Consider the following 12,486-nt stretch of genomic DNA (forward strand, 5'->3'; position numbering starts at 1 on the left):
AAAACAAGTTTCTAAAATATTACTTTATATAATTCTTCACCTCTCCTTAAACCCTGTGTCTGATTCCACTCTGCCCCCTCAGTGTTTCAATTACTAAAACTGTAGTTGCTAAAATATCTTCCGTAAGACTGGTCCTCTACTTCCTTCCAAACCTGGGTTACGCACTGCGGACGACCACATAGGCTGGCGCAGGTAGTCTGCCTTCGGTCGCCATTCATAGAAGGATGGGTTGCTAGAGGGAAGGGTTGCTTGAAGGCACCAGATTAGAGAAGAAATTTCTACAGGGAACCCAGGCAGGTTATTTCCAGAGTTGGACACAGAGGGCGCCCTTCCACAGAGGCGCGCACAGCCAGGACGTGGCAGAGTGTGGAGCCTGGGTGTTTCAGGGTTCACTCACGTTGGAAAACCTTGAGGGCGCTGACGATAAGTGAGTGTCAAGAGACCTGGACGCGTGGATCGACAGTAGGAGACTACAGAGCGGAGCCACCAGGAAGCAGCTGCTGCAGGGTTTAAGTTTTCCGAAAGTCTCAGTAGAGCTTTCCCTCCTGTCCCGACCTGCTTCTCAGCGTACCCCGTCTTGGGGACTCCGCGCCACCCCACCATCTTTCTTATTCCGCTCCCTACCCATCCCCGCCCCGCCTCTGGGCGATCTCACCGCCTCTCCCACGAGCCGCCTTTGCCCGCCTGCTGGGCAGCGCCAGGCCCCCGGCAGCAGCCGGAGAGCCCAGGGGCGGAGGCGCGGCAGGGGCGGGCTCTGTCGCCCCCCACCCCCGCCCCTGCCAGCCCCGCTGCGGGGCCAGTGGCTGGAGCCCCGCGCACAGCCAGCCGCGGGGGGCGGGGGATGGGGGAGGCCGGGGAGGGGGACGCCGGCGCTGAATAGAGCCAACCGCACACTTCAAAAGGGTGCCGGGCTGCGCTTCCTTTCCGCGCCCCGGGAACTTCAAAGCGGCCCGCGCTGCCCCGGCCGCTCCTCTCCCGGGCCTCGCAGCCCGGGCGCGGCGCCCTGTGGCCATGACCCGAGCGCTCCGCGCCGCGCTCCGCCAGGCTCTTCTGCTGCTCGCCGCCGCCGCCGCACTCTCGGCAGGTACCACAGGCTCTTTTCTCCGAGCCCGCGAGGGTGGAAGTCGGGGGCTGTCTGCGGGTGGGCGAGGGATGGGGGAAGAATGTGCTCCGAGCGAAATGACCTTCCTCGGGGAGAGGTGGGTAGCGCCAGTTGGATTGAGAGGGGCGTGGGACAGGGCGCAGCGTGGGCACCTGACGTCTGCTAGCAGGGAAGACAGGTGTGTCGTGGATGAAGCCACAAGGAGGAGGGAAAAAGCTACAGGGACGTGGGGGCATGGTGTTAGGGGGGAGCTGAGGGGAGCTGAGTGACAGATTGGGGGGCAGTTTGCAGCGGAGGGGGTAGGAGAGTGTTTGTGGGTGTGCTCAGAGCTGGCAGTTGGGTGACACCCTGAGTTTACTCTGCTGGGGCTTTAGGGACGCTCCGTGCTGAGCTCCGGAGAGCTGAGCAAGGATGAGGAGACGGTGGTGGGAGGGTAGGGAGTGGTGGTGGCAATTCAGTCTGAGTTTTAAGAGATGAGGGTTACCTCAAAAGCCGCTGGTGCCAAGCTCCGTAGGTGGGAGTGGGAGCTTAAATCTGCGTGGTTTGCAAGGCACAGTGCTTTCGAGGTATGATCTTTACTAAGAGTGGCAGGGGAAAAATGTCCTGGCAAGAATCCCAGCGTTTATAACAGGTCTGTGCTTTGATAGGCTAAATAGAACCCTCGGCCCAAGCTAGAAATTAAACATTTCTTTATAATGTTTACTAGAACTGAGGCAAATGCATCTTTTAGTAAAATTATAGTGTGCTATGAGGAAAAACCCTTTAACTCTAAAACTCGTTTCATTATAACGTTATTCTGGGTTATGGAGAGGGACCAGGAGCAGATTCCTTGCTAACTCATTCTTTAAACATTCCAAAAAGACATTTAAGTTATTTGCACATAAAAACTACGGTGTTTTTCCTTTGGGCTGTACTTTGTCCAAAGATGATTTTGAGGCATTTTTATTTTCTTAGATGACAATCTGTTTGACATTAATAGCTATACTACAGGGCAGGCAGTTTTCCTCTTAGCGACATACTGGGGAGAATGTTTTGAATAGTATGATTGCTGTCACATGCAGAGTCAGTGTTTCAGATGGTCTGAGAGACTTACCAAAAGTTGTATTTAAATGAGAATTTAATTGTTGGAAGTGATCAGTTGATGCAATATGAAGATTAAAACATTTCAGTTATCTTTGAAAAGGCCAGCCTTTTAGGAGAGCGGTTACCCAGAGACTTAGCAGGAAGATGATGTGATAAAGGGAAACATTTGTGTTCAGAGTCAGTAAATTCATCAATGGGAAGAAAAATGGCTATGGAAAGTCTTTATAAGAAATGGGCAGAAACTCCACTAACTTGGAGTATTCGAAGTGCTCTTGATGATTTAATTGAATTTACACACTTACACACACGCATACACAGTCTGCTGGAGATCACAGTTCTGACTGGGTACCTCTGAAGTTGCCTCTGAAGGCTATCTGTACACCCTTTTTTATTTCAGGGAACTAATAGTTTTGTTGCAGACATTTAAACAGTAGATGCAATTATTTTTTAATCTAGCTTGAAAGGTTTATTTTATTATGTGACAAAATCTTTAGAAAGTTTCAGTGTTTAGAAACACTAGGCATAGCAACATAGGAAAATATGCCCTGCTATGTTCTCAAAAACGCATGGAAACTTTTGAAGTTAAAATGTGCAAAAAACAAAGAAAATTAGATCGTCCCTTCAAATTTGCTTATTTCCTGAAAATTTGAAAAAAAGAAGTGAAAGTTGCTTGCTTAGTTGTGTCCAACTCATTGTAACCCCATGGGCTAAACAGTCCATGGAATTCTCTGGGCAAGAAAACTGGAGTGGGTAGCTGTTCCCTTATTCCAGGGAATCTTCCCAATCCAGGGATTGAACCCAGGTCTCCCACATTGCAGGTGGACTCTTTACCAGCTGAGCCACCAAGAAAGCCCAAGAATATTGGAGTGGGTAGCCTATCCCTTCTCCAGGGGATCTTCCCAACCCAGGAATTGAACTGGGGTCTCCTAAATTGCGGATTCTTTACCAACTGAGCTATTGGGCAAAGGCTATGGAAGATGCCTGATATGGAGATAATGTGGCAATATAGTAGAAAAGTACTTATCAAAATCGAACTTTTACAGTGAACTTTTCTATGTGGAATGAAATCATTTTCTAATCTCTTTAAGAAGCTTTATTTCTCTTTGTGTGCCACAGAAAAAATGTAGATTGTGCATTGCATTTTTGATTCTTGTATTTATAAAAATCTTTGATTATTTGATAGAGGGATTCAAAGTAATTTATTTCATCTTTTAAATTGTTTTTCTCATGTAGTTACCTTCATTCGTTTTGACCTAGTCACTTACAAACTGCATTGTTAATTACATTTACCATCTTTTGAAAACATACATGCAGTGATTGACATGTTATATGAAAAGTTGCTATTGACACAGTGACATAGCAAAATTGCATGACAGAAAACACCACTTTCCAATTTGACTCTGCTGAGCACCAGGCCTAGGACCTGAAATATCTGAAAATATTGATGAACCAATAAACCCTTTTTGCTTTGGCTGTTCTCCTCCAGCATCTCTAGCACCTTAGGCATGTTAAGCCTTGACAGCAGAGTAGAAATCATTGCTCCTTGTTGAGAATCTCAGAGGGTAACTGCTGATCTGGTAGAAACGTAGAGAAAATGTTTATTGGTCTGGACTGGCTAAAAAAATTAGGTTGCTCTGAGTTGCTCTAATTATCTAGTTTCTGTGTTCCTTGGTGTTTGATAAGGAAGACCTGACATGACCTCACAACATTTATCATGTGTACTAAACAAAAAATTGTCAGAAAATGTCCTGGAGTTCTCAAATTTGAAGCTGGACTTGGGTGTTATACAGATTTACACATTGTATATCCCCTACTTATTTTATGAAAGTCCTTTGTCTTCTAGTTGGAAAGGATTATTAGGCCTCTAGAAGTCTAGGCGCTGTTACTCTAAAAGTGAAAAGATAACTTTCATTTAATAACGTGAGTGGGAGTGGGGGTTTCAGGTAATAAGTTTTGTCTTGTTTTCCCACTTAACAGCAGTTAGCAGTTCCTACTATACATTTTAAGCTGCGCTGAAAGTGAAAGCTTTGGACTGACTGAGTTTATCATGCAAAAGATGTCACCTTTGCCTTTCTTTAAGGACAGTCATTTATTGGTTGACTGACACAAATGTAGCAAGAGGCTCTGTGCTTCTGAAAAAGAGACTTCTTTGGACTAGAAGCAACTCTGCGGGAGTACTTGGGGGCATATTTCTTCATCGTCTCTACTGCCTGCACCCATTGAGAATTCCTCCGTTTTACTACGAGGATGCAAAAACGAAGTATTTGAGGTGTGAGAGTATGAGAGGAGCAAAGGATAACACCCAGTTTTGACCTGAGTAATAGAAGAGATCGTTGAGGGGTGAGGCTAACTGCAGGAGCAGTCTGAGGAGGACTGAGGCATGGAGGCAGAGAGTTGGAGCTTGGTGTTGGGTATGTTGAGCTTTAAATGTCTGTTAAGCACTGAGTGGAGGTGTCAAGTGAGCAGTTGGTTGTATTGAGTCTGGAGTTTTGTGGGTAAGACTAACCTGAAGCTTAAAAATCTAGAGCCAAAGGCATTTACAGATAATTTTAAAAGCCACATTAAATAGTCATATGCTTAGCAAATCATAGCATGTCCAGTTGAACTGAATTTCAGATAAACAACAAATAATTTTTTAGTATGTTGCAAATATAATATGGGACATACATATATTAAAAATTAATTGCTGTCTAATATCAATTTAGCTCGGCATTCTGTACTTTTATCTGACAATCTAACACTGAAAAAAAAGTATTGTAGTGAGATGAACTGCTTCAAATATATGAATTCCAAGCTTTTGCATTAGAAAATGAACCTGTTTTCCTGTCCTTGTCTCTTAAAACTTCTGTTCTTGTTCTGCTGCCATCTCCATATGTATCTCTGAATAGGTGACTTCCAAGCCTTTGAACTGGATGTCTCCATGGCTTAGTCAACAGTGAGGGATACCCAGACTTTACTAACTTACAGGAAGGAGTACCTTAACATGAAAGGATGTGTGAAAAAGAAGTACTCTCTAGAGTCTGTGAATGATTATTATTATGTGAAAGCAGTTGGGTTTTCCCAAGGTTATTTATTTATTTATTTTTTAATGTGATTGTTACTTTCAAATCCATTTTTAGAGTACAGGGGGACTGGTTCTACCCTGGGATACAGAGATTTGAGGATGTTCAAGTCCCTTACATACAACTCTGTAGTATTTGCATGTAATCTATGTACATCCTCCCATATACTTTAAATCATCTCTAGATTAGTTATATGAACTAATACAATGTAAACACTGTGTAAATAGTTGTAAGTACAATGTAAAAACTATGTAGAGAGTTGCTGTGCTTGCATGCTGAATTGCTTTAGTCCTGTCCATCTCTTAGCAACTCTATGGGCTGTAGCCTGCCAGGCTTCTCTATTCATGGGGATTTTCCAGGAAAGAATACTGGAGTGGGTTGCCATGTCTTCCTCCAGGGGATCTTCCCAACTCAGGGATTGAACCTGCGTCTCATGTCTCCTGCATTGGTAAGCAGGTTCTTTACCATTAGCGCCATCTAAGAAGCCCATCAACACATGGCAAATTCGGTTTTTGCTTTTTGGAACTTTCTGGAGGTGGTTGGTTGCATCCACAAATGTGGAACCTATGGATAAGGAGGCCAACTGTATTCTCCTTTTGAAAGAACTCTAGGCAGTAGCTGAGATCAAGCTTGTTCTATTTTTCTTGGCAGAACCTGCATCTCTTATTGTAAACAAGAAAAAGTTAAGGAGAGAGGAGAATGAATAGAGTCACATACGACTTAATAACCTGACACAGTTTGAGGTTCCAGAACATATTCCTAAGAGAGTGATTTCAAGTCCTTCAGGAGAGGGTCAGGGATACATAAATGTCATCCAGAGGCTGTGTAGTTCCTGCTCTAGCTAAGTCTTGACCTGCTACCAAATAATTAGTGTTGGCTTCATTTTGAAATATGTAGGGGAAAAGTATCCTATAAATGATCAACTGTGGGCATGAACCATTAATTAGCTCAAACAGATATGTTCGTATGTATATAAATAGTTTATTTTAATAAATAATCAAACAACAGGATTAATTTTCAAATATAAATAGAAAACAGAACTAAACAGGAGAAGAAGGAAAAGGTTTAAGAATAGAGTGTGTATTATCTATCATTCTTTAACATTTATATCTGTGTGGCTTTTTTTTGGATTTTTTGATTGCTTCTGCTGCTTCTGCTGCTAAGTCACTTCAGTCATGTCCAACTCTGTGCGACCCCATAGACGGCAGCCCACTAAGCTCCTCTGTCCCTGGGATTCTCCACAGAAGAATACTGGAGTGGGTTGCCATTTCCTTCTCCTATGCATGAAAGTGAAAAGTGAAAGTGAATTCGCTCAATCCTGCCCGACCCTTAGCGACCCCATGGACTGCAGCCCACCAGGCTCCTGCATCCATGGGATTGTCCAGGCAAAAGTACTGGAGTGGGTTGCCATTGCCTTCTCCGATTACTTATGACTTCATATTAAAAAAATTTCACAGCTAATAGTAAAAAATCTCAAGGTTTATCTTTATATTGTTTAAGAAATTGGGATAATATTGGAATATGTTCATAAGTGATATAGAAATTCCAGATGAATGCACAAGTATATGAATATACTAAAGCCATCAAATTATATACTTTAGATTGGCAAATTGTATGGAATGTTATTTTATTTCAACAAAGCTGTTAAGAAGTAGTTTTAATAGTAATAATAAAAATAAATTCCACTTTTGCTAACAGACTTAGGAATACCTGAATACTGTCTCGGTTCAGCTGTGGGTCTCCTCGTCTAAGGGGAGTTACTAAGGGGGACATGTAGAAAACAAAGGGAAAATAAATCAGAGTAACTTTCTTTGTCACCTGGTACTTTGGCCTCAAATTGTATGGTAGAACTCTAATATCCTCCCTTTTTCTAAACTTTAAAAAGTTAAATAACCTAGGATAAAGAAAGGGGGTTTGTGATAAGTCAGAATCCTAGATCCTGACACTACGATATCATCAAAGGGTCTTGCAATTCTTGGATGAAGCCAGAGTGACAGAGTGGGGGCCCTCTATCTTCAGTAGCTCATGGTGCTCCAGCCTTCATGGCAGCTCTGACAGTTCCAGGCCATAATCTCAGGGGTGACTGCTAAGTAGGAGAAAGGCAGAGTCTGTGGAGAAGGGTGGCTGGTTGTGTTCTATGATGAAGTGGATGCTGCCCTTCCCATTCTTGCTGTGCAAAGAAGTAGGAGACAGGGCCGTGACCAAGAGCCCTGTGCCTTTCATGTTCTTTGAAAACTGGATCCCTGAAGCATGTGGGCCTTTTGGTTCCCTGGAACCCGAACAATAATGATCACTACTCCTTTGCATTTAGGGATCTAGCAAAAAGTAACACAGAGGAGGTGAGTAGGAGTGTGAAAGAGACGAGGAAGACTTTTATTTCCACAGAAGCCAACCCTCCATTATTTTTCACTCTTTTGCCTTATCACGTGGCTCTTGAATTCACCTGCTCTGATTGACCAACAAGATTCTGTTCTGTCCTGATGCTTCCCTTTTTCTCCTCTAGAATAATTTCCCTCTTCCATTGTTTTCTTCTTCTTATTTAGAGTAGGTATGCGAAGATACTGTTTCTTTGGAATTGTTTTAAATTAATCCCCTCAAGAATTCATGGGTGAATCATTCAGTATGACTCAAGAGCTTGGCTTATTATTTTTTTAAAACAATTTAAATGTGTCAGTGACTTAAGCATCCCAATTTAGATCAATCTACTTTTTCATTAAACTTTTCACATGGAGAAAATGATTAGGTTGCTCTAATTTTGCAAGTAAAACACATATATTTTCTTTTAATTTGTTTTATCATTTTTGTCTCATGCTAGGGTAAAATGACAAAGATAGATGCCACATCTCTGTATGTTGATTAAGCTCCCTGTAAATTTTTCATTCAGTGTCATGATTTAATTAATACTCTGGTCAAAAACCAGATTAGAAAAAAAATCTAATCCATTAGGATCTGGACAATGATCATTTTAATGCAAAATGTCTAGTTTCGTAAATGCATGCTTAGTTTAGAGATGTTAACTCAGAGGGCGGTAATCCAGATTAACAGTTTTCAGGAACCAGATTGTTTTAAAACAGAGCCAAAGTATATTAAAGAATATTAATTCATCACGTCTCATAGCTTCATCCCATGACATTTTCCTGGCCTGATCCTCTAGAAATGTGTTTTTTTTCCCCTTTCTATTTTCGTTATTGCTCTTCAAGGGTAAAGATCTACATTGTGAAGCTTTACTTCTCTAAAACCATAGGAAGACTGCATGTGTGTTAGTCACTCAGTCATGTCCAGCTCTGTGTGAACCCAGGGACTGTACCCCATCAGGCTCCTCTGTCCATGGGATTTTCCAGGCAAAAATACTGGAGTGGGTTGCCATTCCTCTAGGAGATCTTCCTGACCCAGGGATCGAACCCGCATCTCCTGCATTGGCACTCAAATTCCACTCAAATTCCAAATTCCTGGAAATGTGTATTTCCAGGAAATAGCCCATACACTCTAAATTTGAAACACTGAATAAGGAATAATTATATGATTAGCAGAAGATTCCTTAAAGAGTAATAAATGCATAGTTGAATGAGCTTCTCTCCCTTTTAAAATCTTTCTCTCCTATAGCTGTTCTCTATAAATATTAGCTCTATTATATTAAAAAGTGTTGCTTTTTTGCATGTAGAAGAAAGTTGACTTTGTTAAAACAGCTGGACTTGAACTCTTCTTTGGATATTATCATTATCATAAAGATTTTCATAGTATTTCCTTATTACTTTTTAATACCTATAGTATTTGTAGTGCTGTCCCTTCTTTTATTCTTGACATTGAGCATTTGAATTTTCTTTCTTTTTACCTTGATCAGTCTAGTTGGAGATTTATCAATTTTATTGATTTCTTTCAAACATGTAAAACATGAGGTTAATAGCACAAAAGACAAGAAGAGAGAAATAGAAGAATATGATAATAAGGTTCTTAGATTAAACTATGATAATTTAAAGGTGCATATTTTAATCTTGTAGTAATAACTAAAAAGGAAGCAGAGATGTAGCTTATAAACTAATATTAGAAATAATATAGATTACTAACAGTCAATTAAACCAAATGAAGGCAAAAATTGAGGAAAAAAGGAGAGATATAAAAAAAAAAGATAACATTTAAACATAACCACATTGATATATACATTAAGTGTATAAGCTCTAAACACTCCAGTTAAAAGATAAGTATGGAAGACTAGATGTAAAACAATACCCAACCATATGTTCTCTTCAAGAAAACCATTTATACACACATAGGTATGTATGTCGGAGAAGGAAATGGCAACCTACTCCAGTATTCTAGCCTAGAGAATCTTGTGGACTGAGGAGCCTGATGGGCTGCTGTCCACAGGATTGCAAAGAGTTGGACACGACTGAAGTGACTTAGCATGCATGCATGCATTGGAGAAGGAAATGGCAACCCACTGCAGTGCTCTTGCCTGGAGAATCCCAGGGACAGAGGAGCCTGGTGGGCTGCCGTCTATGGGGTTGCACAGAATCAGACACGACTGAAGCGACTTTGCAACCGCAGCAGCAGCAGGTATGTATGTGGGCTTCCCAGGTGGTGCTAGTGGTAAAGAACCCACCCACCAATGCAGGGGACCTAAGAGATGTGGGTTTGATCCCTGGGTCAGGAAGATCCCCTGCAGGAGGCCATTGCAACCCATTCCAGTATTCTTGCTTGGAGAATCCCATGGACAGAGGAGCTTGGCTGTTACCATAGGGTAACAAAGAGTTGGTCGTGACTGAAGTGACTTCACATGCATGCATGTATGTTTGCAGGTGTACATATGTACACATAAAGTTAAGAATATGAAGATGGGAAATCTCTAATATGCAGACATTCAGCACCAAAAAACTGAATGGTTACTATATTAATAGTAACCAAATGAAAAGAGAGATAAGCAATACAAATATTAAGCATAGCTGGGATATCTGTATTAATATTGAGAGAGTAGATTTTATAGCAAAGAATATCACCAGTGATAAAGAAAGACATGTCATAATAATAAATATTACCAGGGATAAAGCAAGAGATTTCCTAATAATAAATATACATCAAGAGGACATAATAATCTTAATGTGCATGTACCCATTAACAAACTTTTCAAATATATGCAGCAAAAATTTCAAAAACTGAAAAGAAGAATAGCCCAATTAAAATATAAATTGAAAATATTAACAATCCTCTCTCAGTGGTTGATAAAACAAGAAGACAGAAAATCAGTGAAGATAAAGATGATTTGAATAACAACATTAAGCAACTTACCTGAATAACATTTATAGAACACTTCACCTGACAATGGAATACATGTTATTTTCAAGTGCACATGGTACATTCTGCAGGTCAGATGCACATTAGACTTTGAAATAAATAAAAATGAAATTAAAAATAACTAAAATCATGCAGATGATGCCCTTTCATCCCCAATGATTTAAATTAGAAGTCAGTAACAAAACAATCTGGAAATTCCCAAAATATTTGGAATGTAATCAACACATATCTAAATAGCCCACAGGTCCCAGAACATCACAAAATATAGAAAATATTCTAAACTCAATGAAAACAAAAACACAGTATAGCACAATTTATGGATGAGCTGAAGCAGTTGCTGGGAAGGAAGTTTAGAGCTATAAATGCTTATAGCAGAAAAAAAGAAACGTCTTAAGTGATGACTTAAGAAAGGGTCAGCAGACTATGACCCACTGGCTGTCCAACTTGTAAATAAAGTTTTATTGAAACACAGCAACACCTATTTATGTATCGTCTATGCTTGCTTTTATACTACAATGGCAGAATTAAGTAGCTGCAACAGAGACTGTAGGGCTCATGAAACTAAAATATGTACTATCTGACCCTTTAAGTGGAGAAGGAAATGGCAACGCACTCCAGTATTCTTGCCTAGAGAATCCTGTGGACAGAGGAGCCTGTGGGCTGCCGTCTATTGGGTCGCGCAGGGTTGGACACGACTGAAGCGACTTAGCAGTAACAGCAGCAGGCCCTTTAAGAAACAGTCTGTCAACTTTTGATCTAAGGTACCAACTTAAGAAGATAGAAGAAAAAGGAATAAATTAAGTTCAAAGTAGGTAGAGGAATGAAATAGTGATAAGAATAGAAAATGATTGAAGGAAAAATAAAACAAAGAAAATCAATAAAAGCAAATTGTTTTTCATCTGAAAAGCTTACAGACCAATATCTCTCATAGAGACACAAAAATCTTCAACAAAATATCAAGTTGAATTCAGCAATATAATAACAGGGTAATACATGATGATCAAGCAGGGTTTGTCCTGGGTATGCAAGACTTTTCAGTGTTAGGAAATCTAATATTACAATTCACCATTTCAGTAAAGAAAAAATATGGGAATATCAATAGGTTCACAAAAACCAAGTGACAATACTCAACATCTGTAATACAGACTCTCATCAAACTAAGAATGGAAGTGAACTTCTTAACATGAGAAAGAGCTTTTTCAGAAAACTTACAGCTAACATTGTACTTATCTGTGAAAGACTGGATGCTTCTCACTAAGAGTGAGGACAAGGCAAAGATGTCTGTTCTTACTACTTCTAATCAGTATCAAATGGAAAGTCCTATGCATTAAGATAAGAAAAATGTATATAAAGCATATGGATTACATAGGAATACATGCAAATTTGTCTATTCACAGATAATTTGATTTTATATATAGAAAATATTAAAGAATCTCCAAAAAAAGTTTTAGAACCAATAAGTTCTTGTTGAAGTTCAAGGTTGCATGATACACTTAATATAAAAAAATCAATTATATCTTTATATAATAGCAATGGAAATTTAAAAATTGGAAAAAGGAACCATGTACAGTGGCATCAAAAGATTCATGTAATACTTAGGTGTCAATCTAACACAATATGTGGAAAATCTCTATTTTGGAAAACATGAAACACAGTTGAAAGAATTTAAAGACCTAAATAAATGGAATGATATACTATATTCTCTGAACTGAAGTTTCTGTGTTGCTAATATGTGAGCTATTTTCAAATAGGTCTATAGACTCAATGTAATCACAATAAAAATCCAAGCAGGGATTTTTGCAGAATTCACCAAGCTTTAAAAAAATTATGTGCTAAGTCACTTCAGTCGTGTCTGACTCTTGGTGACGCTATAGACTGTAGCATGCCAGGCTCCTCTGTCCATGGGGTTCTCCAGGCAAGAATACTGGTGTGGGTTGCCATGCCCTCTTC

General features: G+C 40.2%; 1 protein-coding gene across 1 annotated transcript in view; it reads left to right on the forward strand.

Annotated features, from left to right (window-relative positions):
* The first annotated feature begins 1,058 nt into the window (after positions 1 to 1,058).
* Positions 1,059 to 12,486, forward strand: part of ACVR1C (activin A receptor type 1C) — an 84,100-nt gene continuing 72,672 nt past the window's right edge. Inside the window, exon 1 of the mRNA XM_061135680.1 lies at positions 1,059 to 1,084. The gene's annotated coding sequence lies outside the window, so the exon portion shown is untranslated. The remainder of the gene's footprint in view (positions 1,085 to 12,486) is intronic.

Source organism: Dama dama, chromosome 33 (assembly GCF_033118175.1).
Source record: "Dama dama isolate Ldn47 chromosome 33, ASM3311817v1, whole genome shotgun sequence".
Classification (NCBI taxonomy): Eukaryota; Metazoa; Chordata; class Mammalia; order Artiodactyla; family Cervidae; genus Dama; species Dama dama.